This window comes from Styela clava, chromosome 9, assembly GCF_964204865.1.
Source record: "Styela clava chromosome 9, kaStyClav1.hap1.2, whole genome shotgun sequence".
In the NCBI taxonomy this organism is placed as follows: domain Eukaryota; kingdom Metazoa; phylum Chordata; class Ascidiacea; order Stolidobranchia; family Styelidae; genus Styela; species Styela clava.
The window spans coordinates 6,763,058-6,789,857 of record NC_135258.1 but is presented as its reverse complement, the minus strand read 5'-3'; the positions used below and the strand labels follow the sequence as shown (position 1 = coordinate 6,789,857).

General features: G+C 39.5%; 39 non-coding genes across 39 annotated transcripts; 26 read left to right on the top strand and 13 right to left on the bottom strand.

Moving 5' to 3' along the window:
- Window positions 1-3,112: 3,112 nt before the first annotated feature.
- On the top strand, window positions 3,113-3,184 carry Trnap-ugg (transfer RNA proline (anticodon UGG)). Its single transcript has one exon. It is a non-coding gene; the product is annotated as a tRNA-Pro (tRNA).
- Window positions 3,185-3,378: 194 nt separating this feature from the next.
- Trnal-uaa (transfer RNA leucine (anticodon UAA)) lies at window positions 3,379-3,461 on the bottom strand. Its single transcript has one exon. It is a non-coding gene; the product is annotated as a tRNA-Leu (tRNA).
- Window positions 3,462-3,736: 275 nt separating this feature from the next.
- On the top strand, window positions 3,737-3,808 carry Trnap-agg (transfer RNA proline (anticodon AGG)). The gene has a single exon. It is a non-coding gene; the product is annotated as a tRNA-Pro (tRNA).
- A 613-nt stretch (window positions 3,809-4,421) lies between these two features.
- Trnap-ugg (transfer RNA proline (anticodon UGG)) lies at window positions 4,422-4,493 on the top strand. Its single transcript has one exon. It is a non-coding gene; the product is annotated as a tRNA-Pro (tRNA).
- Window positions 4,494-4,753: 260 nt separating this feature from the next.
- Trnap-cgg (transfer RNA proline (anticodon CGG)) lies at window positions 4,754-4,825 on the top strand. Its single transcript has one exon. It is a non-coding gene; the product is annotated as a tRNA-Pro (tRNA).
- Window positions 4,826-5,277: 452 nt separating this feature from the next.
- Trnal-uaa (transfer RNA leucine (anticodon UAA)) lies at window positions 5,278-5,360 on the bottom strand. The gene has a single exon. It is a non-coding gene; the product is annotated as a tRNA-Leu (tRNA).
- Window positions 5,361-5,635: 275 nt separating this feature from the next.
- Window positions 5,636-5,707, top strand: Trnap-agg (transfer RNA proline (anticodon AGG)). Its single transcript has one exon. It is a non-coding gene; the product is annotated as a tRNA-Pro (tRNA).
- Window positions 5,708-6,320: 613 nt separating this feature from the next.
- Trnap-cgg (transfer RNA proline (anticodon CGG)) lies at window positions 6,321-6,392 on the top strand. Its single transcript has one exon. It is a non-coding gene; the product is annotated as a tRNA-Pro (tRNA).
- A 458-nt stretch (window positions 6,393-6,850) lies between these two features.
- Window positions 6,851-6,933, bottom strand: Trnal-uaa (transfer RNA leucine (anticodon UAA)). Its single transcript has one exon. It is a non-coding gene; the product is annotated as a tRNA-Leu (tRNA).
- A 275-nt stretch (window positions 6,934-7,208) lies between these two features.
- On the top strand, window positions 7,209-7,279 carry Trnap-agg (transfer RNA proline (anticodon AGG)). The gene has a single exon. It is a non-coding gene; the product is annotated as a tRNA-Pro (tRNA).
- Window positions 7,280-7,893: 614 nt separating this feature from the next.
- On the top strand, window positions 7,894-7,965 carry Trnap-ugg (transfer RNA proline (anticodon UGG)). The gene has a single exon. It is a non-coding gene; the product is annotated as a tRNA-Pro (tRNA).
- Window positions 7,966-8,423: 458 nt separating this feature from the next.
- On the bottom strand, window positions 8,424-8,506 carry Trnal-uaa (transfer RNA leucine (anticodon UAA)). Its single transcript has one exon. It is a non-coding gene; the product is annotated as a tRNA-Leu (tRNA).
- A 275-nt stretch (window positions 8,507-8,781) lies between these two features.
- Window positions 8,782-8,853, top strand: Trnap-agg (transfer RNA proline (anticodon AGG)). Its single transcript has one exon. It is a non-coding gene; the product is annotated as a tRNA-Pro (tRNA).
- A 616-nt stretch (window positions 8,854-9,469) lies between these two features.
- Trnap-cgg (transfer RNA proline (anticodon CGG)) lies at window positions 9,470-9,541 on the top strand. Its single transcript has one exon. It is a non-coding gene; the product is annotated as a tRNA-Pro (tRNA).
- Window positions 9,542-12,232: 2,691 nt separating this feature from the next.
- Trnal-uaa (transfer RNA leucine (anticodon UAA)) lies at window positions 12,233-12,315 on the bottom strand. The gene has a single exon. It is a non-coding gene; the product is annotated as a tRNA-Leu (tRNA).
- Window positions 12,316-12,590: 275 nt separating this feature from the next.
- Trnap-agg (transfer RNA proline (anticodon AGG)) lies at window positions 12,591-12,662 on the top strand. Its single transcript has one exon. It is a non-coding gene; the product is annotated as a tRNA-Pro (tRNA).
- An 824-nt stretch (window positions 12,663-13,486) lies between these two features.
- On the top strand, window positions 13,487-13,558 carry Trnap-agg (transfer RNA proline (anticodon AGG)). The gene has a single exon. It is a non-coding gene; the product is annotated as a tRNA-Pro (tRNA).
- Window positions 13,559-14,171: 613 nt separating this feature from the next.
- Trnap-ugg (transfer RNA proline (anticodon UGG)) lies at window positions 14,172-14,243 on the top strand. The gene has a single exon. It is a non-coding gene; the product is annotated as a tRNA-Pro (tRNA).
- A 458-nt stretch (window positions 14,244-14,701) lies between these two features.
- Window positions 14,702-14,784, bottom strand: Trnal-uaa (transfer RNA leucine (anticodon UAA)). The gene has a single exon. It is a non-coding gene; the product is annotated as a tRNA-Leu (tRNA).
- Window positions 14,785-15,613: 829 nt separating this feature from the next.
- Trnap-ugg (transfer RNA proline (anticodon UGG)) lies at window positions 15,614-15,685 on the top strand. Its single transcript has one exon. It is a non-coding gene; the product is annotated as a tRNA-Pro (tRNA).
- A 340-nt stretch (window positions 15,686-16,025) lies between these two features.
- On the bottom strand, window positions 16,026-16,108 carry Trnal-uaa (transfer RNA leucine (anticodon UAA)). Its single transcript has one exon. It is a non-coding gene; the product is annotated as a tRNA-Leu (tRNA).
- A 275-nt stretch (window positions 16,109-16,383) lies between these two features.
- Trnap-agg (transfer RNA proline (anticodon AGG)) lies at window positions 16,384-16,455 on the top strand. The gene has a single exon. It is a non-coding gene; the product is annotated as a tRNA-Pro (tRNA).
- An 824-nt stretch (window positions 16,456-17,279) lies between these two features.
- Trnap-agg (transfer RNA proline (anticodon AGG)) lies at window positions 17,280-17,351 on the top strand. The gene has a single exon. It is a non-coding gene; the product is annotated as a tRNA-Pro (tRNA).
- A 613-nt stretch (window positions 17,352-17,964) lies between these two features.
- Trnap-ugg (transfer RNA proline (anticodon UGG)) lies at window positions 17,965-18,036 on the top strand. Its single transcript has one exon. It is a non-coding gene; the product is annotated as a tRNA-Pro (tRNA).
- Window positions 18,037-18,494: 458 nt separating this feature from the next.
- Window positions 18,495-18,577, bottom strand: Trnal-uaa (transfer RNA leucine (anticodon UAA)). The gene has a single exon. It is a non-coding gene; the product is annotated as a tRNA-Leu (tRNA).
- An 829-nt stretch (window positions 18,578-19,406) lies between these two features.
- On the top strand, window positions 19,407-19,478 carry Trnap-ugg (transfer RNA proline (anticodon UGG)). Its single transcript has one exon. It is a non-coding gene; the product is annotated as a tRNA-Pro (tRNA).
- Window positions 19,479-19,818: 340 nt separating this feature from the next.
- Window positions 19,819-19,901, bottom strand: Trnal-uaa (transfer RNA leucine (anticodon UAA)). The gene has a single exon. It is a non-coding gene; the product is annotated as a tRNA-Leu (tRNA).
- A 275-nt stretch (window positions 19,902-20,176) lies between these two features.
- On the top strand, window positions 20,177-20,248 carry Trnap-agg (transfer RNA proline (anticodon AGG)). Its single transcript has one exon. It is a non-coding gene; the product is annotated as a tRNA-Pro (tRNA).
- A 613-nt stretch (window positions 20,249-20,861) lies between these two features.
- Trnap-cgg (transfer RNA proline (anticodon CGG)) lies at window positions 20,862-20,933 on the top strand. The gene has a single exon. It is a non-coding gene; the product is annotated as a tRNA-Pro (tRNA).
- Window positions 20,934-21,391: 458 nt separating this feature from the next.
- Window positions 21,392-21,474, bottom strand: Trnal-uaa (transfer RNA leucine (anticodon UAA)). The gene has a single exon. It is a non-coding gene; the product is annotated as a tRNA-Leu (tRNA).
- Window positions 21,475-21,749: 275 nt separating this feature from the next.
- Trnap-agg (transfer RNA proline (anticodon AGG)) lies at window positions 21,750-21,821 on the top strand. The gene has a single exon. It is a non-coding gene; the product is annotated as a tRNA-Pro (tRNA).
- A 458-nt stretch (window positions 21,822-22,279) lies between these two features.
- Window positions 22,280-22,362, bottom strand: Trnal-uaa (transfer RNA leucine (anticodon UAA)). Its single transcript has one exon. It is a non-coding gene; the product is annotated as a tRNA-Leu (tRNA).
- A 932-nt stretch (window positions 22,363-23,294) lies between these two features.
- Trnap-ugg (transfer RNA proline (anticodon UGG)) lies at window positions 23,295-23,366 on the top strand. Its single transcript has one exon. It is a non-coding gene; the product is annotated as a tRNA-Pro (tRNA).
- Window positions 23,367-23,706: 340 nt separating this feature from the next.
- Trnal-uaa (transfer RNA leucine (anticodon UAA)) lies at window positions 23,707-23,789 on the bottom strand. Its single transcript has one exon. It is a non-coding gene; the product is annotated as a tRNA-Leu (tRNA).
- Window positions 23,790-24,064: 275 nt separating this feature from the next.
- Window positions 24,065-24,136, top strand: Trnap-agg (transfer RNA proline (anticodon AGG)). Its single transcript has one exon. It is a non-coding gene; the product is annotated as a tRNA-Pro (tRNA).
- A 613-nt stretch (window positions 24,137-24,749) lies between these two features.
- On the top strand, window positions 24,750-24,821 carry Trnap-cgg (transfer RNA proline (anticodon CGG)). Its single transcript has one exon. It is a non-coding gene; the product is annotated as a tRNA-Pro (tRNA).
- A 458-nt stretch (window positions 24,822-25,279) lies between these two features.
- Window positions 25,280-25,362, bottom strand: Trnal-uaa (transfer RNA leucine (anticodon UAA)). Its single transcript has one exon. It is a non-coding gene; the product is annotated as a tRNA-Leu (tRNA).
- A 275-nt stretch (window positions 25,363-25,637) lies between these two features.
- On the top strand, window positions 25,638-25,709 carry Trnap-agg (transfer RNA proline (anticodon AGG)). The gene has a single exon. It is a non-coding gene; the product is annotated as a tRNA-Pro (tRNA).
- Window positions 25,710-26,323: 614 nt separating this feature from the next.
- On the top strand, window positions 26,324-26,395 carry Trnap-ugg (transfer RNA proline (anticodon UGG)). Its single transcript has one exon. It is a non-coding gene; the product is annotated as a tRNA-Pro (tRNA).
- The last annotated feature ends 405 nt before the right edge of the window (window positions 26,396-26,800 follow it).

Sequence of the window (26,800 nt, the reverse complement as noted above, 5' to 3'; positions counted from 1 at the left end):
TTATTCAAGGTTTTAAATCTGCAGGAGATATTTTCAATGGCAACCTCGATCTCAATCTAGAAGAGTCAAACATTGAAAAAGTACAGCATGTAGTGGATGACCTATGCCTATATGAGAGTGACATTCAATCATCCTTCTACCAAGTTTGGGATTTTCTCACACTGAGCGTTCAAAAGGGGATAGTATTCAATCCTGATAAATTCAAATTCTGTCAGGATACCATCATATTTGCTGGCCTTAAAATAACCCCTGCTGGGATTGCACCTGCCCCAGCGCTTCTTGACTCCATCAAAAACTTCCCACCTCCGACAAACATTCACGACGCTCGAAGTTGGCACGGCTTGGTAAATCAAATATCATGGGCTTACGCCATCTCCCCCATTATGCTCCCATTTCGCGACCTAATAAAAAAGGGATCCAAATTCATATGGGACGACACTCTTCAATCTATATTTGAAAAATCGAAAGCGAAACTTATCACCCTATGTGAAGAAGGGAATAAATCATTTGACCTTCATCGACCATCTTTGATTCAATGCGACTGGAGCAAGGACGGCATTGGCTATCTACTTCTACAGAAATATTGTACCTGCGGTACAAATGAAGCCCCAAATTGTTGCCCTGATGGTTGGCATCTCGTATACGCCGGCTCTCGGCACACTTCACAAGCTGAAAGAAACTATGCATCCATCGAAGGCGAAGCGCTTGCGGTTGCTTGGAGCTTAGACCATGCCAAGTCTTTCATCCTCGGCTGTAAAGATCTCATTGTAGTAACCGATCACAAACCCCTCATCCCATTGTTCAGCAACCGACAACTATCTGACATCAGCAACCCACGCGTGCTGAGATTCAGATCAAAAGTTTCTCAATACGATTTCTCCATACACCACTGTTGTGGAAAATGGCACAGAGGGCCAGATGCGCTTTCAAGGAATCCGGTACTTTCTGCCTCTAATCCAACTGATGAAGACCTCTTTGCTGCTGAACTAGAGGACGGCACCACTTGGTCTCTCATGCACGAGACAATACAAGCCTTAAATTGTTACATTGAAAACGAGAATGAACCTCTTACGGATCGGGCAATAACTATCGATAGGCTTCAAAACGCTTGTCAAGCTGACAAATCACATAAGCTGTTACATGAAACTATTTCTTCTGGATTCCCTCCCACAAGAAGTGCCACTTCACCGGAGGTTCGCTCCTATTGGGAACTACGTAACAGACTATCTTGTTTCGACAACAAGATCATTGTTTTAGATAACAAAAGATTCGTTATCCCTCGACAGCTCAGATCATCTGTGCTCCATACACTACACAGTGCCCACCAGGGCTGCACAAATATGGTCGCTAGGGCAAAAGATTGTGTGTACTGGCCGGGAATGAACAAATGCATTCTCAACTTCAAATCTTCTTGCTCCACTTGCTCCTATATTGCACCATCTCAAGTTCAAGAAACTATCATACCAACACCTCCACCCCAATGGCCTTTTCAACAAATCTGTGCTGACCTATTTTATCTAAATGGTAACGATTACTTAGCAATCACAGACAGATTCAGTGGATGGATTGAAATTGCCCACTTTCACCGATCACCTTCCACAAACCGCATCATTCCTGTTTTCGAACAACTTTTAACGCGCTTTGGCTGTGCTGAAGAACTCAGTACTGATGGTGGCCCTCAGTTTGCTTCAGAGGAATTCAAGAAATTTCTGGAAATTTGGGGTGTGAAAGGTCGAATCTCGTCAGCACCCTATCCACAATCAAATGGGCGAGCTTAACTTGCCGTAAAAACAGCCAAACGACTCATCCGGGACAATTTACTGCCGGACGGTTCCCCAAAAAGTCGTTCATTCGGCTGTTCCTACGCTGTTCATCTCGACGCCTGCTTTGAAGTTGTGATTTGCACTGCGTCTTTATCGACTTTAACTGACGGATGAGTTGATAACATATAGAAACGGCATATATGTGTTCAATAATTGTTGTTCAGAACTTTACATCAATTTCAAGATATGGATACGTAACCTGCATGTTTGTTCACAGGTTGTACCTATGTTGATAACGAACCGCAATATTTCAACCAGAGCATTTTCAAAGAAACCAAAATGTAGACGTTCTCGGAACACCAAATTTCACAACTTACAAACGACATACCAATAATTAATTGTCGAAGAAGTTATATCATGATGATTATATCGCCTCATGAGAGAGCGGTTTGAATCCAGCTGCAGATTCCAACTGGCACAATTCAGTATTCCGTTTCGTGATGCGGCTTTGATTTACTTCCCCCTAGACCAACGAGCCACGCGATGGCTTCAGGTACACTTTATACTTATTGATCCATGGGTGTGAACAAGTTCAATGTGTGTTGAACCCCAGTTTTCGACCATTTGAAGCAGAAACAAAGGTATTGTTTATTGGCTCGGCTCGGCTCGTTGGTCTAGGGGTATGTTTCTCGCTTAGGTTGCGAGAGGTCCCGGGTTCAATTCCCAGACGAGCCCAACTATCTGGATTTATACGCATCTACCGCTTGTTAATTACATGAAAGGCTTTTCTTGTTATTTAGGAAGCATTATACAACTGTAATGTGTGAGGTCGCGTTGAAACCAAATTTCTCGGAATACCAAATATCACAACTTACAAACGACATGCCAATAATTACTTGTCGAAGAAGTTATATCATAATGATTATATCGCCTCGTGAGAGAGCGGTTTGAATCCAGCTGCGGATTCCAACTGGCACAATTCATTATTCCGTTTCATGATGCGGCTTTGATTTACTTTCCCCTAGACCAACGAGCCACGCGATGGCTTCAGGTACACTTTATACCTATCGATCCATGGGTGTGAACAAGTTCAATGTGTGTTGAATCCCAGTTTTCGACCATTTAAAGTAGAAACAAAAGATATTGTTTAATGGGTAAAATTAAGTGACATATTATAGTGCTCAAATTTGGCTTATTTACTATTTAATCACATACCTTTTACCTCAATTATCAAGATAACACACGTAACAAATATCGAGCTCTAATCATTTTACGAAGAAAATATAATTAGGTGGTATCAGAGATTCCTAATAAGGATAAGTCTTTATGTTTCTTCAGCGTTACAGAGTGGCTCGTTGGTCTAGGGGTATGATTCTCGCTTTGGGTGCGAGAGGTCCCGGGTTCAAATCCCGGACGAGCCCGTTCTGTTTCATTTATTGGCATATATCGCAATTTATTTAATTACTGGAATTCGTTCATGATTGCAGTTTCAAAAGACATCTAGAAGCACCTGACTTATATATGCCAAGTCACACCACTGTTGACAAGGAACCGCAATATTTCAACCAGAGCATTCTCAAAGAAACCAAAATGTAGACGTTCTTTGTCGCATAACTACTGGGTGTGGGGTTTGAACCCACGCGAACACTCGCCCATTGGAACTTAAGTCCAACGCCTTAACCACTCGGCCAACCCGGTTGCATTTACAGCTCCAACAGGTAGCGTTGAATTTTTATAGGTTCTATGCAACAGGTACTATTAGAAATATCTGTCCATAGCCAACCGTTTGTATGTACGTGTAATCGAATTTAAATGACAGATAAGTTGATAAGGGTAGAAAAGGCATATACTGCGTCTTTATCGACTTTAACTGACGGATGAGTTGATAACGCATAGAAGACAGTGGTTACAGGGTAATATCATAGATAAGTTATACGACAATAACGGCCTATGTGTAACTAATCCTTCCGCTCGGCTCGTTGGTCTAGGGGTATGATTCTCGCTTAGGGTGCGAGAGGTACCGGGTTCAAATCCCGGACGAGCCCAACTTTCTGGATTTGTACGCTTCTACTGCTTGTTAATGTCATGAAAGGCATTTCTTGTTTTTAGGAAGCATTATACAACTGTAATGTGTGAGGTCGCGTTGAAACCAAATTTCTCGGAATACCAAATATCACAACTTACAAACGACATGCCAATAATTACTTGTCGAAGAAGTTATATCATAATGATTATATCGCCTCATGAAAGAGCGGTTTGAATCCAGCTGCGGATTCCAACTGGCACAATTCATTATTCCGTTTCGTGATGCGGCTTTGATTTACTTTCCCCTAGTCCAACGATCCACGCGATGGCTTCAGGTACACTTTATACCTATTGATCCATAGGTGTGAACAAGTTCAATGTGTGTTGAATCCCAGTTTTCGACCATTTAAAGTATAAACAAAACTAATTGTTTATTGGGTGAAATTAAGTGACATATTATAGTGCTCAAATTAGGCCTATTTACAATTTATTCACATACCTCTTACCTCAATTAACAAGATAACACACGTAACAAATATCGAGCTCTAATTATTTTGCGAAGAAAATATAATTAGGTGGTATCAGAGATTCTCAATATGAATAAGTCTTTATGTTTCTTCTGCGTTACAGAGTGGCTCGTTGGTCTAGGGGTATGATTCTCGCTTTGGGTGCGAGAGGTCCCGGGTTCAAATCCCGGACGAGCCCGTTCTGTCTCATTTATTGGCAATTATCACAAATGACAGAAAAACAGGGCAATTATTCCCCGTTGAAAATTTTCCTACGCTGTTCATCTCGACGCCTGCTCTGAAGTTGTGATTTGCACTGCGTCTTTATCGACTTTAACTGACGGATGGGTTGATAACAAATAGAAAAGGCATATACATAAATTAGAAGAAAATATTATTAGGTGGTATCAGAGATTCTTAATAAGGATAAGTCTTTATGTTTTTTCTGCGTTACAGAGTGGCTCGTTGGTCTAGGGGTATGATTCTCGCTTCGGGTGCGAGAGGCCCCGGGTTCAAATCCCGGACGAGCCCGTTCTGTTTCATTTATTGGCATATATCGCAATTTATTTAATTACTGGAATTCGTTCATGATTGCAGCTTCAAAAGTAATCTAGAAGCACCTGACTTATATATGCCAAGTCACGCCGAAGCGATAATTAACAGGATACCAATTATCACAAATGACAGAAAAACAGGGCAATTATTCCCCGTTGAAAATGTTCCTACGCTGTTCATCTCGACGCCTGCTTTGAAGTTGTGATTTGCACTGCGTCTTTATCGACTTTAACTGACGGATGGGTTGATAACAAATAGAAAAGGCATATTTGTGTTCAATAATTGTTGTTCAGAACTTTAATTCAATTTCAAGACATTGATGCTGCATGTTTCTTCACAGGTTGTTACCACAGTTGACAAGGAACCGCAATATTTCAACCAGAGCATTCTCAAAGAAACCAAAATGTAGACGTTCTTTGTCGCAAAACTACCGGGTGTGGGGTTCGAACCCACGCGGACACTCGCCCATTGGAACTTAAGTCCAACGCCTTAACCACTCGGCCAACCCGGTTGCATTTACAGCTCCAACAGGTAGCGTTAAATTTTTATAGGTTCTCAGAAACAGGTACTATTAGAAATATCTGTCAATAGCCAACCGTTTGTATGTACGTGTTATCGAATTTAAATGACAGATAAGTTGACAAGGGTAGAAAAAGCATATACTGCGTCTTTATCGACTTTAACTGACGGATGAGTTGATAACGCATAGAAGACAGTGGTTACAGGGTAATATCATAGATAAGTTATACGACAATAACGGCCTATGTGTAACTAACTCTTCCGCTCGGCTCGTTGGTCTAGGGGTATGATTCTCGCTTAGGGTGCGAGAGGTCCCGGGTTCAAATCCCGGACGAGCCCCACTTTCTGGATTTATACGCATCTACTGCTTGTTAATGTCATGAAAGGCATTTCTTGTTTTTAGGAAGCATTATACAACTGTAATGTGTGAGGTCGCGTTGAAACCAAATTTCTCCGAATACCAAATATCACAACTTACAAACGACATGCCAATAATTACTTGTCGAAGAAGTTATATCATAATGATTATATCGCCTCATGAAAGAGCGGTTTGAATCCAGCTGCGGATTCTAACTGGCACAATTTATTATTCCGTTTCGTGATGCGGCTTTGATTTACTTTCCCCTAGTCCAACGAGCCACGCGATGGCATCAGGTACACTTTATACCTATTGATCCATGGGTGTGAACAAGTTCGATGTGTGTTGAATCCCAGTTTTCGACCATTTGAAGTAGAAACAAAAGTAATTGTTTAATGGGTGAAATTAAGTGACATATTATAGTGCTCAAATTTGGCTTATTTACTATTTATTCACATACCTTTTACCTCAATTAACAAGATAACACACGTAACAAATATCGAGCTCTAATTATTTTGCGAAGAAAATATAATTAGGTGGTATCAGAGATTCTTAAAAAGGATAAGTCTTTATGTTTTTTCTGCGTTACAGAGTGGATCGTTGGTCTAGGGGTATGATTCTCGCTTCGGGTGCGAGAGGTCCCGGGTTCAAATCCCGGAGGAGCCCGTTCTGTTTCATTTATTAGCATAAATCGCAATTTATTTAATTACTGGAATTCGTTCATGATTGCAGCTTCAAAAGTAATCTAGAAGCACCTGACCTATATATGCCAAGTCACGCCGAAGCGATAATTAACAGGATACCAATTATCACAAATGACAGAAAAACAGGGCAATTATTCCCCGTTGAAAATTTTCCTACGCTGTTCATCTCGACGCCTGCTTTGAAGTTGTGATTTGCACTGCGTCTTTATCGACTTTAACTGACGGATGGGTTGATAACAAATAGAAAAGGCATATTTGTGTTCAATAATTGTTGTTCAGAACTTTACTTCAATTTCAAGACATTGATACGTAATCTGCATGTTTCTTCACAGGTTGTTACCAATGTTGACAAGGAACCGCAATGTTTCAACCAGAGCATTCTCAAAGAAACCAAAATGTAGACGTTCTTTGTCGCAAAACTACCGGGTGTGGGGTTCGAACCCACGGGGACACTCGCCCATGGGAACTTAATTCCAACGCCTTAACCACTCGACCAACCCGGTTGCGTTTACAGCTCCAACAGGTAGCGTTAAATTTTTATAGGTTCTATGAAACAGGTACTATTAGAAATATCTGTCAATAGCCAACCGTTTGTATGTACGTGTTATCGAATTTAAATGACAGATAAGTTGATAAGGGTAGAAAAGGCATATACTGCGTCTTTATCGACTTTAACTGACGGATGAGTTGATAACGCATAGAAGACAGCGGTTACAGGGTAATATCATAGATAAGTTATACGACATTAACGGCCTATGTAAAACTAATCCTTCCGCTCGGTTCGTTGGTCTAGGGTATGATTCTCGCTTAGGGTGCGAGAGGTCCCGGGTTCAAATCCCGGACGAGCCCAACTTTCTGTATCTTATACACATCTACTGCTTGTTAATGTCATGAAATGCATTTCTTGTTTTTAGGAAGCATTATACAACTGTAATGTGTGAGGTCGCGTTGAAACCAAATTTCTCGGAATACCAAATATCACAACTTAGAAACGACATGCCAATAATTACTTGTCGAAGAAGTTATATCATAATGATTATATCGCCTCATGAAATAGCCGGTTGAATCAAGCTGCGGATTCCAACTGGCACAATTCATTATTCCGTTTCGTGATGCGGCTTTGATTTACTTTCCCCTAGTCCAACGAGCCACGCGATGGCTTCAGGTACACTTTATACCTATTGATCCATGGGTGTGAACAAGTTCGATGTGTGTTGAATCCCAGTTTTCGACCATTTAAAGTAGAAACAAAAGTTATTGTTTAATGGGTGAAATTAAGTGACATATTATAGTGCTCAAATTTGGCTCATTTACAATTTATTCACATACCTCTTACCTCAATTTACAAGATAACACACGTAACAAATATCGAGCTCTAATTATTTTGCGAAGAAAATATAATTAGGTGGTATCAGGGATTCTCAATATGAATAAGTCTTTATGTTTCTTCTGCGTTACAGAGTGGCTCGTTGGTCTAGGGGTATGATTCTCGCTTTGGGTGCGAGAGGTCCCGGGTTCAAATCCCGGACGAGCCCGTTCTGTCTCATTTATTGGCATAAATCGCAATTTATTTAATTACTGGAATTCGTTCATGATTGCAGCTTCAAAAGTAATCTAGAAGCACCTGACTTATATATGCCAAGTCACGCCGAAGCGATAATTAACAGAATACCAATTATCACAAATGACAGAAAAACAGGGCAATTATCCCCCGTTGAAAATTTTCCTACGCTGTTCATCTCGACGCCTGCTTTGAAGTTGTGATTTGCACTGCGTCTTTATCGACTTTAACTGACGGATGGGTTGATAACAAATAGAAAAGGCATATTTGTGTTCAATAATTGTTGTTCAGAACTTTACATCAATTTCAAGACATTGATACGTAATCTGCATGTTTCTTCACAGGGTATTACCACTGTTGACAAGGAACCGCAATATTTCAACCAGAGCATTCTCAAAGAAACCAAAATGTAGAGGTTCTTTGTCGCAAAACTACCGGGTGTGGGGTTCGAACCCACGCGGACACTCGCCCATTGGAACTTAAGTCCAACGCCTTAACCACTCGGCCAACCCGGTTGCATTTACAGCTCCAACAGGTAGCGATAAATTTTTATAGGTTCTATTAAACAGGTACTAATAGAAATATCTGTCAATAGCCAACCGTTTGTATGTACGTGTTATCGAATTTAAATGACAGATAAGTTTATAAGGGTAGAAAAAGCATATACTGCGTCTTTATCGACTTTAACTGACGGATGAGTTGATAACGCATAGAAGACAGTGGTTACAGGGTAAGATCATAGATAAGTTATACGACAATAACGGCCTATGTGTAACTGACCCTTCCGCTCGGCTCGTTGGTCTAGGGGTATGATTCTCGCTTAGGGTGCGAGAGGTCCCGGGTTCAAATCCCGGACGAGCCCAACTTTCTGGATTTATACGCATCTACTGCTTGTTAATGTCATGAAAGGCATTTCTTGTTTTAGGAAGCATTATACAACTGTAATGTGTGAGGTCGCGTTGAAACCAAATTTCTCGGAAAACCAAATATCACAACTTACAAACGACATGCCAATAATTACTAGTCGAAGAAGTTATATCATAATGATTATATCGCCTCATGAAAGAGCGGTTTGAATCCAGCTGCGGATTCCAACTGGCACAATTCATTATTCTGTTTCGTGATGCGGCTTTGATTTACTTTCCCCTAGTCCAACTAGCCACGCGATGGCTTCAGGTACACTTTATACCTATTGATCCATGGGTGTGAACAAGTTCAATGTGTGTTGAATCCCAGTTTTCGACCATTTAAAGTAGAAACTAAAGTAATTGTTTAATTAATGGGTGAAATTAAGTGACATATTATAGTGCTCAAATTTGGCTTATTTACTATTTATTCACATACCTTTTACCTCAATTAACAAGATAACACGCGTAACAAATATCGAGCTCTAATTATTTTGCGAAGAAAATATAATTAGGTGGTATCAGAGATTCTTAATAAGGATAAGTCTTTATGTTTCTTCTGCGTTACAGAGTGGCTCGTTGGTCTAGGGTTATGATTCTCGCTTCGGGTGCGAGAGTTCCCGGGTTCAAATCCCGGACGAGCCCGTTCTGTTTCATTTATTGGCATAAATCGCAATTTATTTAATTACTGGAATTCGTTCATGATTGCAGCTTCAAAAGTAATCTAGAAGCACCTGACTTATATATGCCAAGTCACGCCGAAGCGATAATTAACAGGATACCAATTATCACAAATGACAGAAAAACAGGGCAATTATTCCCCGTTGAAAATTTTCCTACGCTGTTCATCTCGACGCCTGCTTTAAAGTTGTGATTTGCACTGCGTCTTTATCGACTTTAACTGACGGATGGGTTGATAACAAATAGAAAAGGCATATTTGTGTTCAATAATTGTTGTTCAGAACTTTACATCAATTTCAGTAATCAGTAATCAGTCAGTAATCAGTAGTTTATTTCTCACCATACTTAAAATAGGCACAAACATACAAATTGCAATAAATTAAATTATAAATTGGCCATATTTCAGGGTGAAGGAGACGCGAGAAACCAATACTGGTTATCGAGCAGCGGCACCTATAAAATAAGTCTAACACTATAATATAAAAAACAAAAAAACGAACTAAGTTTAAATAAATTGAGGAAAAAAATACATAAAATATCTCGAGACGATCTGCTGTAACCAGCAATCGCTCGCTTCAACCAAAGTGACTATAATAGTCACTTAGGCTTCAACAAAAGAAAAGAACAACTCCGAACACCACTGATTCGGTAGCCATGGAGATGGCGTTAGTGGATTGTATCACAACAATACTATTGTGATGCCCATTAGCTAACAATGGGCAATAAATGTCAAATTCTGATGGCGCATGGTTATTGGTTACAGTGGAACCCATGGTTTGCTGAGGGCGACAACAGGATCACCAACGAATAAACCATACCTTTATGCTAGAAAGGAATTGAGGTACCTGTTTGTTAATGGGATCTAGTGATTGGCAGCTGGAGTCAGGGCTTCACATAACGTTACAGGAAATATAAAATCAGAGAAGACATGAAATATCAAACTGTGAAAGATATTCCATAACAGTCATTCAAAACGAATGTAACCTAGTATCAACATTCACAGTGGGAAACTAGATAGACTACAAGACATGAAACAGCAAAACTAAGAAGAGTCAAGTACCGTAGTCTAATAGTTGAGTGAACCAATGAAGCAAAGTTTAAAAGTACATAAAAAAATATTATTTATCAGGTAATACTTTTACAATGTTATATAAGAGTATAATGACAATCAGATAAACAATTTAGGCTTTACTGACTGCAAGAGAAAACAAGTCACAATGTTATGCTAATTAACCAAGATCTTGAGCAGATGGGCTTAGAATTTCAATGTGGTTAAATTCGTACAAAGCTTCATGAACCATCTCAAACATAAGAAGAGTAGTTTACTATATTGTGCAGGTTACGAACAAATACAGGTCATGCAATTAGCATGGCACACTTTACATAATTCAAATCACTGGCAAGAATGCAATAAGATGAGGACATGGAAAAATTGAAAAAAAAAAAAAAAGTATTTTTATTACAGGTATAGGCCTAGCGGAGCAAGCGGGAAAGAGTGCTGAGGCCACATCATTTGGATGCAATCACAGCAGACTGGTAAGGTGACAGCAAGAATTTTTTATATTTTGTTTTGAAAGTTTCATAAGAAGAGTCACGTAAGATTTGGGGAATACTATTCCAAATTACAACACCCTTATACTTCAAGAAGTTTTGGGACTTGCTTAGCGAAAATCTGGGAACAAAAAAATTCGATTTTGTCGAAGAGCGTGTGTTATGCTCATGCACATTACTGAGAACAGTGAAATAATCAGCGAAAGCTGCAGGCAATTGGTTGTTGTGGAACTGGTGCATAATCTTAGAAATTTCTAATTTATAGATGTCAGACAATTTTAGCACCCTGGCTTTATGATATAGGGTGTTTATGTTTGAACGAACTGGTGCTCCGGAGAGAATTTTAACAGCCCTATTTTGTAAAATCTCTAATTTACGCAAGCTAGTTTGAGTAGCGGAGCCCCATGCAGCTAAGGCGTATTGGATATGTGATTGAAAAAGAGCAAAGTAAATAGTCCGCAGAGTTGGGCTCGGCACATAATACTTGAGTTTTCCCAGAATCCCTACTGATCTGGAGAGTTTCTTGTACATTTCAGTGATGTGGCTGTTCCATTTGAGTTGATGGTCAATATGAAGCCCAAGATATCTATAAGACTGGACGATTTCTAGTGGAATACCATTAATTTTAATTGAAAGACTTGAATTTCTAGTCCGGCTTTTAGGGCTGAATAACATGACTTTGGATTTTTCCACATTTACAGTGAGTTTATTGCATATCATCCACTCATATACTTTATTAATTCCAGTGTTCACTTTGGCTTGGAGTGTGATCAAATCCTTCGCACTATCGAGAAGGCAGGCATCATCGGCAAACAATTTTGTCAGGAAATTAGAGCTGTTCGATAAATCGTTTATAAAAAGTAAGAAACCAAGAGGTCCTAATACACTACCCTGTGGAATTCCATACTGGATGGGCAACATTGGAGATTTATGAGAATTGACCTCTACATATTGGTACCAACAAGACAGGTAATCAGTTAATAAGTTGAATCTGCAATCTGCATGTTTCTTCACAGGTTATTACCACTGTTGACAAGGAACCGCAATATTTCAACCAGAGCATTCTAAAAGAAACCAAAATGTAGACGTTCTTTGTCGCAAAACTACCGGGTGTGGAGTTCGAACCCACGCGGACACTCGCCCATTGGAACTTAAGTCCAACGCCTTAACCACTCGGCCAACCCGGTTGCATTTATAGCTCTAACAGGTAGCGATAAATTTTTATAGGTTCTATGAAACAGGTACTATTAGAATTATCTGTCAATAGCCAACCGTTTGTATGTACGTGTTATCGAATTTAAATGACAGATAAGTTGATAAGGGTAGAAAAAGCATATACTGCGTCTTTATCGACTTTAACTGACGGATGAGTTGATAACGCATAGAAGACGGTGGTTACAGGGTAATATCATAGATAAGTTATACGACAATAACGGCCTATGTGTAACTAATCCTTCCGCTCGGCTCGTTGGTCTAGGGGTATGATTCTCGCTTAGGGTGCGAGAGGTCCCGGGTTCAAATCCCGGACGAGCCCAACTTTCTGGATTTATACGCATGTACTGCTTGTTAATGTCATGAAAGACATTTCTTATTTTTAGGAAGCATTATACAACTGTATTGTGTGAGGTCGCGTTGAAACTAAATTTCTCGGAATACCAAATATCACAACTTACAAACGACATGCCAATAATTACTTGTCGAAGAAGTTATATCATAATGATTATATCGCCTCATGAAAGAGCGGTTTGAATCCAGCTGCGGATTCCAACTAGCACAATTCATTATTCCGTTTCGTGATGCGGCTTTGATTTACTTTCCCCTAGATCAACGAGCCACGCGATGGCTTCAGGTACACTTTATACCTATTGATCCATGGGTGTGAACAAGTTCAATGTGTGTTGTATCCCAGTTTTCGACCATTTAAAGTAGAAACAAAAGTTATTGTTTAATGGGTGAAATTGAATAACATATTATAGTGCTCAAATTTGGCTTATTTACTATTTATTCACATACCTTTTACCTCAATTAAACACTCGCCCATTGGAACTTAAGTCCAACGCCTTAACCACTCGGCCAACCCGGTTGCATTTACAGCTCCAACAGGTAGCGTTAAATTTTTATAGGTTCTATGAAACAGGTACTATTAGAAATATCTGTCAATAGCCAACCGTTTGTATGTACGTGTTATCGAATTTAAATGACAGATAAGTTGATAAGGGTAGAAAAGGCATATACTGCGTCTTTATCGACTTTAACTGACGGATGAGTTGATAACGCATAGAAGACAGTGGTTACAGGGTAATATCATAGATAAGTTATACGACAATAACGTCCTATGTGTAACTAATCCTTCCGCTCGGCTCGTTGGTCTAGGGGTATGATTCTCGCTTAGGGTGCGAGAGGTCCCGGGTTCAAATCCCGGACGAGCCCAACTTTCTGGATTTATACGCATCTACTGCTTGTTAATGTCATAAAAGGCATTTCTTGTTTTTAGGAAGCATTATACAACTGTAATGTGTGAGGTCGCGTTGAAACCAAATTTCTCGGAATACCAAATATCACAACTTACAAACGACATGCCAATAATTACTTGTAGAAGAAGTTATATCATAATGATTATATCGCCTCATTAAAGAGCGGTTTGAATCCAGCTGCGGATTCTAACTGGCACAATTCATTATTCCGTTTCGTGATGCGGCTTTGATTTACTTTCCCCTAGTCCAACGAGCCACGCGATGGCTTCAGGTACACTTTATACCTATTGATCCATGGGTGTGAACAAGTTCGATGTGTGTTGAATCCCAGTTTTCCATCATTTAAAGTAGAAACAAAAGTTATTGTTTAATGGGTGAAATCAAGTGACATATTATAGTGGTCAAATTTGGCTTATTTACAATTTATTCACATACCTCTTACCTCAATTAACAAGATAACACGCGTAACAAATATCGAGCTCTAATTATTTTGCGAAGAAAATATAATTAGGTGGTATCAGAGATTCTCAATATGAATAAGTCTTTATGTTTTTTCTGCGTTACAGAGTGGCTCGTTGGTCTAGGGGTATGATTCTCGCTTTGGGTGCGAGAGGTCCCGGTTTCAAATCCCGGACGAGCCCGTTCTGTCTCATTTATTGGCATATATCGCAATTTATTTAATTACTGGAATTCGTTCATGAATGCAGCTTCAAAAGTCATCTAGAAGCACCTGACTTATATATGCCAAGTCACGCCGAAGCGATAACTAACAGGATACCAATTATCACAAATGACAGAAAAACAGGGCAATTATTCCCCGTTGAAAATTTTCCTACGCTGTTCATCTCGAAGCCTGCTTTGAAGTTGTGATTTGCACTGCGTCTTTATCGACTTTAACTGACGGATGGGTTGATAACAAATAGAAAAGGCATATTTGTGTTCAATAATTGTTGTTCAGAACTTTACATCAATTTCAAGACATTGATACGTAATCTGCATGTTTCTTCACAGGTTGTTACCACTGTTGACAAGGAACCGCAATATTTCAACCAAAGCATTCTCAAAGAAACCAAAATGAAGACGTTCTTTGTCGCAAAACTACCGGGTGTGGGGTTCGAACCCACGCGGACACTCGCCCATTGGAACTTAAGTCCAACGCCTTAACCACTCGGCCAACCCGGTTGCATTTACAGCTCCAACAGGTAGCGTTAGATTTTTATAGGTTCTATGAAACAGGTACTATTAGAAATATCTGTCAATAGCCAACCGTTTGTATGTACGAGTTATCGAATTTAAATGACGGATGGGTTGATAACAAATAGAAAAGGCATATTTGTGTTCAATAATTGTTGTTCAGAACTTTACTTCAATTTCAAGACATTGATACGTAATCTGCATGTTTCTTCACAGGTTGTTACCAATGTTGACAAGGAACCGCAATGTTTCAACCAGAGCATTCTCAAAGAAACCAAAATGTAGTAATGTGTGAGGTCGCGTTGAAACCAAATTTCTCGGAATACCAAATATCACAACTTACAAACGACATGCGAATAATTACTTGTCGAAGAAGTTATATCATAAACATTATATCGCCTCATGAAAGAGCGGTTTGAATCCAGCTGCGGATTCCAACTGGCACAATTCATTATTCCGTTTCGTGATGCGGCTTTGATTTCCTTTCCCCTAGACCAACGAGCCACGCGATGGCTTCAGGTACACTTTATAACTATTGATCTATAGGTGTGAACAAGTTCAATGTGTGTTGAATCCCAGTTTTCGACCATTTAAAGTAGAAGCAAAAGTTATTGTTTAATGGGTGAAATTAAGTGACATATTATAGTGCTCAAATTAGGCCTATTTACAATTTATTCACATACCTCTTACCTCAATTAACAAGATAACACACGTAACAAATATCGAGCTCTAATTATTTTGCGAAGAAAATATAATTAGGTGGTATCAGAGATTCTCAATATGAATAAGTCTTTATGTTTCTTCTGCGTTACAGAGTGGCTCGTTGGTCTAGGGGTATGATTCTCGCTTTGGGTGCGAGAGGTCCCGGGTTCAAATCCCGGACGAGCCCGTTCTGTCTCATTTATTGGCAATTATCACAAATGACAGAAAAACAGGGCAATTATTCCCCGTTGAAAATTTTCCTACGCTGTTCATCTCGACGCCTGCTTTGAAGTTGTGATTTGCACTGCGTCTTTATCGACTTTAACTGACGGATGGGTTGATAACAAATAGAAAAGGCATATTTGTGTTCAATAATTGTTGTTCAGAACTTTACTTCAATTTCAAGACATTGATACGTAATCTGCATGTTTCTTCACAGGTTGTTACCACTGTTGACAAGGAACCGCAATATTTCAACCTGAGCATTCTCAAAGAAACCAAAATGTAGACGTTCTTTGTCGCAAAACTACCGGGTGTGGGGTTCGAGCCCACGCGGACACTCGCCCATTGGAACTTAAGTCCAACGCCTTAACCACTCCGCCAACCCGGTTGCATTTACAGCTCCAACAGGTAGCGATAAATTTTTATAGGTTCTATGAAACGGGTACTATTAGAAATATCTGTCAATAGCCAACCGTTTGTATGTACGTGTTATCGAATTTAAATGACAGATAAGTTGACAAGGGTAGAAAAAGCATATACTGCGTCTTTATCGACTTTAACTGACGGATGAGTTGATAACGCATAGAAGACAGTGGTTACAGGGTAATATCATAGATAAGTTATACGACAATAACGGCCTATGTGTAACTAACCCTTCCGCTCGGCTCGTTGGTCTAGGGGTATGATTCTCGCTTAGGGTGCGAGAGGTCCCGGGTTCAAATCCCGGACGAGCCCAACTTTCTGGATTTATACGCATCAACTGCTTGTTAATGTCATGAAAGGCATTTCTTGTTTTTAGGAAGCATTATACAACTGTAATGTGTGAGGTCGCGTTGAAACCAAATTTCTCCGATTACCAAATATCACAACTTACAAACGACATGCCAATAATTACTTGTCGAAGAAGTTATATCATAATGATTATATCGCCTCATGAAAGAGCGGTTTGAATCAAGCTGCGGATTCTAACTGGCACAATTTATTATTCCGTTTCGTGATGCGGCTTTGATTTACTTTCCCCTAGATCAACGAGCCACGCGATGGCTTCAGGTACACTTTATACCTATTGATCCATGGGTGTGAACAAGTTCAATGTGTGTTGTATCCCAGTTTTCGACCATTTAAAGTAGAAACAAAAGTTATTGTTTAATGGGTGAAATTGAATAACATATTATAGTGCTCAAATTTGGCTTATTTACTATTTATTCACATACCTTTTACCTCAATTAAACACTCGCCCATTGGAACTTAAGTCCAACGCCTTAACCACTCGGCCAACCCGGTTGCATTTACAGCTCCAACAGGTAGCGTTAAATTTTTATAGGTTCTATGAAACAGGTACTATTAGAAATATCTGTCAATAGCCAACCGTTTGTATGTACGTGTTATCGAATTTAAATGACAGATAAGTTGATAAGGGTAGAAAAGGCATATACTGCGTCTTTATCGACTTTAACTGACGGATGAGTTGATAACGCATAGAAGACAGTGGTTACAGGGTAATATCATAGATAAGTTATACGACAATAACGTCCTATGTGTAACTAATCCTTCCGCTCGGCTCGTTGGTCTAGGGGTATGATTCTCGCTTAGGGTGCGAGAGGTCCCGGGTTCAAATCCCGGACGAGCCCAACTTTCTGGATTTATACGCATCTACTGCTTGTTAATGTCATAAAAGGCATTTCTTGTTTTTAGGAAGCATTATACAACTGTAATGTGTGAGGTCGCGTTGAAACCAAATTTCTCGGAATACCAAATATCACAACTTACAAACGACATGCCAATAATTACTTGTAGAAGAAGTTATATCATAATGATTATATCGCCTCATTAAAGAGCGGTTTGAATCCAGCTGCGGATTCTAACTGGCACAATTCATTATTCCGTTTCGTGATGCGGCTTTGATTTACTTTCCCCTAGTCCAACGAGCCACGCGATGGCTTCAGGTACACTTTATACCTATTGATCCATGGGTGTGAACAAGTTCGATGTGTGTTGAATCCCAGTTTTCCATCATTTAAAGTAGAAACAAAAGTTATTGTTTAATGGGTGAAATCAAGTGACATATTATAGTGGTCAAATTTGGCTTATTTACAATTTATTCACATACCTCTTACCTCAATTAACAAGATAACACGCGTAACAAATATCGAGCTCTAATTATTTTGCGAAGAAAATATAATTAGGTGGTATCAGAGATTCTCAATATGAATAAGTCTTTATGTTTTTTCTGCGTTACAGAGTGGCTCGTTGGTCTAGGGGTATGATTCTCGCTTTGGGTGCGAGAGGTCCCGGTTTCAAATCCCGGACGAGCCCGTTCTGTCTCATTTATTGGCATATATCGCAATTTATTTAATTACTGGAATTCGTTCATGAATGCAGCTTCAAAAGTCATCTAGAAGCACCTGACTTATATATGCCAAGTCACGCCGAAGCGATAACTAACAGGATACCAATTATCACAAATGACAGAAAAACAGGGCAATTATTCCCCGTTGAAAATTTTCCTACGCTGTTCATCTCGAAGCCTGCTTTGAAGTTGTGATTTGCACTGCGTCTTTATCGACTTTAACTGACGGATGGGTTGATAACAAATAGAAAAGGCATATTTGTGTTCAATAATTGTTGTTCAGAACTTTACATCAATTTCAAGACATTGATACGTAATCTGCATGTTTCTTCACAGGTTGTTACCACTGTTGACAAGGAACCGCAATATTTCAACCAAAGCATTCTCAAAGAAACCAAAATGAAGACGTTCTTTGTCGCAAAACTACCGGGTGTGGGGTTCGAACCCACGCGGACACTCGCCCATTGGAACTTAAGTCCAACGCCTTAACCACTCGGCCAACCCGGTTGCATTTACAGCTCCAACAGGTAGCGTTAGATTTTTATAGGTTCTATGAAACAGGTACTATTAGAAATATCTGTCAATAGCCAACCGTTTGTATGTACGAGTTATCGAATTTAAATGACGGATGGGTTGATAACAAATAGAAAAGGCATATTTGTGTTCAATAATTGTTGTTCAGAACTTTACTTCAATTTCAAGACATTGATACGTAATCTGCATGTTTCTTCACAGGTTGTTACCAATGTTGACAAGGAACCGCAATGTTTCAACCAGAGCATTCTCAAAGAAACCAAAATGTAGTAATGTGTGAGGTCGCGTTGAAACCAAATTTCTCGGAATACCAAATATCACAACTTACAAACGACATGCGAATAATTACTTGTCGAAGAAGTTATATCATAAACATTATATCGCCTCATGAAAGAGCGGTTTGAATCCAGCTGCGGATTCCAACTGGCACAATTCATTATTCCGTTTCGTGATGCGGCTTTGATTTCCTTTCCCCTAGACCAACGAGCCACGCGATGGCTTCAGGTACACTTTATAACTATTGATCTATAGGTGTGAACAAGTTCAATGTGTGTTGAATCCCAGTTTTCGACCATTTAAAGTAGAAGCAAAAGTTATTGTTTAATGGGTGAAATTAAGTGACATATTATAGTGCTCAAATTAGGCCTATTTACAATTTATTCACATACCTCTTACCTCAATTAACAAGATAACACACGTAACAAATATCGAGCTCTAATTATTTTGCGAAGAAAATATAATTAGGTGGTATCAGAGATTCTCAATATGAATAAGTCTTTATGTTTCTTCTGCGTTACAGAGTGGCTCGTTGGTCTAGGGGTATGATTCTCGCTTTGGGTGCGAGAGGTCCCGGGTTCAAATCCCGGACGAGCCCGTTCTGTCTCATTTATTGGCAATTATCACAAATGACAGAAAAACAGGGCAATTATTCCCCGTTGAAAATTTTCCTACGCTGTTCATCTCGACGCCTGCTTTGAAGTTGTGATTTGCACTGCGTCTTTATCGACTTTAACTGACGGATGGGTTGATAACAAATAGAAAAGGCATATTTGTGTTCAATAATTGTTGTTCAGAACTTTACTTCAATTTCAAGACATTGATACGTAATCTGCATGTTTCTTCACAGGTTGTTACCACTGTTGACAAGGAACCGCAATATTTCAACCTGAGCATTCTCAAAGAAACCAAAATGTAGACGTTCTTTGTCGCAAAACTACCGGGTGTGGGGTTCGAGCCCACGCGGACACTCGCCCATTGGAACTTAAGTCCAACGCCTTAACCACTCCGCCAACCCGGTTGCATTTACAGCTCCAACAGGTAGCGATAAATTTTTATAGGTTCTATGAAACGGGTACTATTAGAAATATCTGTCAATAGCCAACCGTTTGTATGTACGTGTTATCGAATTTAAATGACAGATAAGTTGACAAGGGTAGAAAAAGCATATACTGCGTCTTTATCGACTTTAACTGACGGATGAGTTGATAACGCATAGAAGACAGTGGTTACAGGGTAATATCATAGATAAGTTATACGACAATAACGGCCTATGTGTAACTAACCCTTCCGCTCGGCTCGTTGGTCTAGGGGTATGATTCTCGCTTAGGGTGCGAGAGGTCCCGGGTTCAAATCCCGGACGAGCCCAACTTTCTGGATTTATACGCATCAACTGCTTGTTAATGTCATGAAAGGCATTTCTTGTTTTTAGGAAGCATTATACAACTGTAATGTGTGAGGTCGCGTTGAAACCAAATTTCTCCGATTACCAAATATCACAACTTACAAACGACATGCCAATAATTACTTGTCGAAGAAGTTATATCATAATGATTATATCGCCTCATGAAAGAGCGGTTTGAATCAAGCTGCGGATTCTAACTGGCACAATTTATTATTCCGTTTCGTGATGCGGCTTTGATTTACTTTCCCCTAGTCCAACGAGCCACGCGATAGCATCAGGTACACTTTATACCTATTGATCCATGGGTGTGAACAAGTTCGATGTGTGTTGAATCCCAGTTTTCGACCATTTAAAGTAGAAACAAAAGTAATTGTTTAATGGGTGAAATTAAGTGACATATTATAGTGCTCAAATTTGGCTTATTTACTATTTATTCACATACCTTTTACCTCAATTAACAAGATAACACACGTAACAAATATCGAGCTCTAATTATTTTGCGAAGAAAATATAATTAGGTGGTATCAGAGATTCTTAAAAAGGATAAGTCTTTATGTTTTTTCTGCGTTACAGAGTGGATCGTTGGTCTAGGGGTATGATTCTCGCTTCGGGTGCGAGAGGTCCCGGGTTCAAATCCCGGACGAGCCCGTTCTGTTTCATTTATTAGCATAAATCGCAATTTATTTAATTACTGGAATTCGTTCATGATTGCAGCTTCAAAAGTAATCTAGAAGCACCTGACTTATATATGCCAAGTCACGCCGAAGCGATAATTAACAGGATACCAATTATCACAAATGACAGAAAAACAGGGCAATTATTCCCCGTTGAAAATTTTCCTACGCTGTTCATCTCGACGCCTGCTTTGAAGTTGTGATTTGCACTGCGTCTTTATCGACTTTAACTGACGGATGGGTTGATAACAAATAGAAAAGGCATATTTGTGTTCAATAATTGTTGTTCAGAACTTTACTTCAATTTCAAGACATTGATACGTAATCTGCATGTTTCTTCACAGGTTGTTACCAATGTTGACAAGGAACCGCAATGTTTCAACCAGAGCATTCTCAAAGAAACCAAAATGTAGACGTTCTTTGTCGCAAAACTACCGGGTGTGGGATTCGAACCCACGCGGACACTCGCCAATGTGAACTTAAGTCCAACGCCTTAACCACTCGACCAACCCGGTTGCATCTACAGCTCCAACAGGTAGCGTTAAATTTTTATAGGTTCTATGAAACAGGTACTATTAGAAATATCTGTCAATAGCCAACCGTTTGTATGTACGTGTTATCGAATTTAAATGACAGATAAGTTGACAAGGGTAGGAAAAGCATATACTGCGTCTTTATCGACTTTAACTGACGGATGAGTTGATAACGCATAGAAGACAGTGGTTACAGGGTAATATCATAGATAAGTTATACGACATTAACGGCCTATGTAAAACTAATCCTTCCGCTCGGTTCGTTGGTCTAGGGGTATGATTCTCGCTTAGGGTGCGAGAGGTCCCGGGTTCAAATCCCGGACGAGCCCGTTCTGTCTCATTTATTGGCATATATCGCAATTTATTTAATTACTGGAATTCGTTCATGAATGCAGCTTCAAAAGTCATCTAGAAGCACCTGACTTATATATGCCAAGTCACGCCGAAGCGATAACTAACAGGATACCAATTATCACAAATGACAGAAAAACAGGGCAATTATTCCCCGTTGAAAATTTTCCTACGCTGTTCATCTCGAAGCCTGCTTTGAAGTTGTGATTTGCACTGCGTCTTTATCGACTTTAACTGACGGATGGGTTGATAACAAATAGAAAAGGCATATTTGTGTTCAATAATTGTTGTTCAGAACTTTACATCAATTTCAAGACATTGATACGTAATCTGCATGTTTCTTCACAGGTTGTTACCACTGTTGACAAGGAACCGCAATATTTCAACCAAAGCATTCTCAAAGAAACCAAAATGAAGACGTTCTTTGTCGCAAAACTACCGGGTGTGGGGTTCGAACCCACGCGGACACTCGCCCATTGGAACTTAAGTCCAACGCCTTAACCACTCGGCCAACCCGGTTGCATTTACAGCTCCAACAGGTAGCGTTAGATTTTTATAGGTTCTACTTAACAGGTACTATTAGAAATATCTTTCAATAGCCAACCGTTTGTATGTACGAGTTATCGAATTTAAATGACGGATGGGTTGATAACAAATAGAAAAGGCATATTTGTGTTCAATAATTGTTGTTCAGAACTTTACTTCAATTTCAAGACATTGATACGTAATCTGCATGTTTCTTCACAGGTTGTTACCAATGTTGACAAGGAACCGCAATGTTTCAACCAGAGCATTCTCAAAGAAACCAAAATGTAGTAATGTGTGAGGTCGCGTTGAAACCAAATTTCTCGGAATACCAAATATCACAACTTACAAACGACATGCGAATAATTACTTGTCGAAGAAGTTATATCATAAACATTATATCGCCTCATGAAAGAGAATTATTTCTCGGAATACCAAATATCACAACTTACAAACGACATGCGAATAATTACTTGTCGAAGAAGTTATATCATAAACATTATATCGCCTCATGAAAGAGCGGTTTGAATCCAGCTGCGGATTCCAACTGGCACAATTCATTATTCCGTTTCGTGATGCGGCTTTGATTTCCTTTCCCCTAGACCAACGAGCCACGCGATGGCTTCAGGTACACTTTATAACTATTGATCTATAGGTGTGAACAAGTTCAATGTGTGTTGAATCCCAGTTTTCGACCATTTAAAGTAGAAGCAAAAGTTATTGTTTAATGGGTGAAATTAGGTGACATATTATAGTGCTCAAATTAGGCCTATTTACAATTTATTCACATACCTCTTACCTCAATTAACAAGATAACACACGTAACAAATATCGAGCTCTAATTATTTTGCGAAGAAAATATAATTAGGTGGTATCAGAGATTCTCAATATGAATAAGTCTTTATGTTTCTTCTGCGTTACAGAGTGGCTCGTTGGTCTAGGGGTATGATTCTCGCTTTGGGTGCGAGAGGTCCCGGGTTCAAATCCCGGACGAGCCCGTTCTGTCTCATTTATTGGCAATTATCACAAATGACAGAAAAACAGGGCAATTATTCCCCGTTGAAAATTTTCCTACGCTGTTCATCTCGACGCCTGCTTTGAAGTTGTGATTTGCACTGCGTCTTTATCGACTTTAACTGACGGATGGGTTGATAACAAATAGAAAAGGCATTATTGTGTTCAATAATTGTTGTTCAGAACTTTACTTCAATTTCAAGACATTGATACGTAATCTGCATGTTTCTTCACAGGTTGTTACCACTGTTGACAAGGAACCGCAATATTTCAACCTGAGCATTCTCAAAGAAACCAAAATGTAGACGTTCTTTGTCGCAAAACTACCGGGTGTGGGGTTCGAGCCCACGCGGACACTCGCCCATTGGAACTTAAGTCCAACGCCTTAACCACTCCGCCAACCCGGTTGCATTTACAGCTCCAACAGGTAGCGATAAATTTTTATAGGTTCTATGAAACGGGTACTATTAGAAATATCTGTCAATAGCCAACCGTTTGTATGTACGTGTTATCGAATTTAAATGACAGATAAGTTGACAAGGGTAGAAAAAGCATATACTGCGTCTTTATCGACTTTAACTGACGGATGAGTTGATAACGCATAGAAGACAGTGGTTACAGGGTAATATCATAGATAAGTTATACGACAATAACGGCCTATGTGTAACTAACCCTTCCGCTCGGCTCGTTGGTCTAGGGGTATGATTCTCGCTTAGGGTGCGAGAGGTCCCGGGTTCAAATCCCGGACGAGCCCAACTTTCTGGATTTATACGCATCAACTGCTTGTTAATGTCATGAAAGGCATTTCTTGTTTTTAGGAAGCATTATACAACTGTAATGTGTGAGGTCGCGTTGAAACCAAATTTCTCCGATTACCAAATATCACAACTTACAAACGACATGCCAATAATTACTTGTCGAAGAAGTTATATCATAATGATTATATCGCCTCATGAAAGAGCGGTTTGAATCAAGCTGCGGATTCTAACTGGCACAATTTATTATTCCGTTTCGTGATGCGGCTTTGATTTACTTTCCCCTAGTCCAACGAGCCACGCGATAGCATCAGGTACACTTTATACCTATTGATCCATGGGTGTGAACAAGTTCGATGTGTGTTGAATCCCAGTTTTCGACCATTTAAAGTAGAAACAAAAGTAATTGTTTAATGGGTGAAATTAAGTGACATATTATAGTGCTCAAATTTGGCTTATTTACTATTTATTCACATACCTTTTACCTCAATTAACAAGATAACACACGTAACAAATATCGAGCTCTAATTATTTTGCGAAGAAAATATAATTAGGTGGTATCAGAGATTCTTAAAAAGGATAAGTCTTTATGTTTTTTCTGCGATACAGAGTGGATCGTTGGTCTAGGGGTATGATTCTCGCTTCGGGTGCGAGAGGTCCCGGGTTCAAATCCCGGACGAGCCCGTTCTGTTTCATTTATTAGCATAAATCGCAATTTATTTAATTACTGGAATTCGTTCATGATTGCAGCTTCAAAAGTAATCTAGAAGCACCTGACTTATATATGCCAAGTCACGCCGAAGCGATAATTAACAGGATACCAATTATCACAAATGACAGAAAAACAGGGCAATTATTCCCCGTTGAAAATTTTCCTACGCTGTTCATCTCGACGCCTGCTTTGAAGTTGTGATTTGCACTGCGTCTTTATCGACTTTAACTGACGGATGGGTTGATAACAAATAGAAAAGGCATATTTGTGTTCAATAATTGTTGTTCAGAACTTTACTTCAATTTCAAGACATTGATACGTAATCTGCATGTTTCTTCACAGGTTGTTACCAATGTTGACAAGGAACCGCAATGTTTCAACCAGAGCATTCTCAAAGAAACCAAAATGTAGACGTTCTTTGTCGCAAAACTACCGGGTGTGGGATTCGAACCCACGCGGACACTCGCCAATGTGAACTTAAGTCCAACGCCTTAACCACTCGACCAACCCGGTTGCATCTACAGCTCCAACAGGTAGCGTTAAATTTTTATAGGTTCTATGAAACAGGTACTATTAGAAATATCTGTCAATAGCCAACCGTTTGTATGTACGTGTTATCGAATTTAAATGACAGATAAGTTGACAAGGGTAGGAAAAGCATATACTGCGTCTTTATCGACTTTAACTGACGGATGAGTTGATAACGCATAGAAGACAGTGGTTACAGGGTAATATCATAGATAAGTTATACGACATTAACGGCCTATGTAAAACTAATCCTTCCGCTCGGTTCGTTGGTCTAGGGGTATGATTCTCGCTTAGGGTGCGAGAGGTCCCGGGTTCAAATCCCGGACGAGCCCAACTTTCTGTATCTTATACACATCTACTGCTTGTTAATGTCATGAAATGCATTTCTTGTTTTTAGGAAGCATTATACAACTGTAATGTGTGAGGTCGCGTTGAAACCAAATTTCTCGGAATACCAAATATCACAACTTAGAAACGACATGCCAATAATTACTTGTCGAAGAAGTTATATCATAATGATTATATCGCCTCATGAAAGAGCCGGTTGAATCCAGCTGCGGATTCCAACTGGCACAATTCATTATTCCGTTTCGTGATGCGGCTTTGATTTACTTTCCCCTAGTCCAACGAGCCACGCGATGGCTTCAGGTACACTTTATACCTATTTATCCATGGGTGTGAACAAGTTCAATGTGTGTTGAATCCCAGTTTTCGACCATTTAAAGTAGAAACAAAAGTTATTGTTTAATGGGTGAAATTAAGTGACATATTATAGTGCTCAAATGTGGCTTATTTACAATTCATTCACATACCTCTTACCTCAATTTACAAGATAACACACGTAACAAATATCGAGCTCTAATTATTTTGCGAAGAAAATATAATTAGGTGGTATCAGGGATTCTCAATAGGAATAAGTCTTTATGTTTCTTCTGCGTTACAGAGTGGCTCGTTGGTCTAGGGGTATGATTCTCGCTTTGGGTGCGAGAGGTCCCGGGTTCAAATCCCGGACGAGCCCGTTCTGTCTCATTTATTGGCATAAATCGCAATTTATTTAATTACTGGAATTCGTTCATGATTGCAGCTTCAAAAGTAATCTAGAAGCACCTGACTTATATATGCCAAGTCACGCCGAAGCGATAATTAACAGGATACCAATTATCACAAATGACAGAAAAACAGGGCAATTATCCCCCGTTGAAAATTTTCCTACGCTGTTCATCTCGACGCCTGCTTTGAAGTTGTGATTTGCACTGCGTCTTTATCGACTTTAACTGACGGATGGGTTGATAACAAATAGAAAAGGCATATTTGTGTTCAATAATTGTTGTTCAGAACTTTACATCAATTTCAAGACATTGATACGTAATCTGCATGTTTCTTCACAGGTTATTACCACTGTTGACAAGGAACCGCAATATTT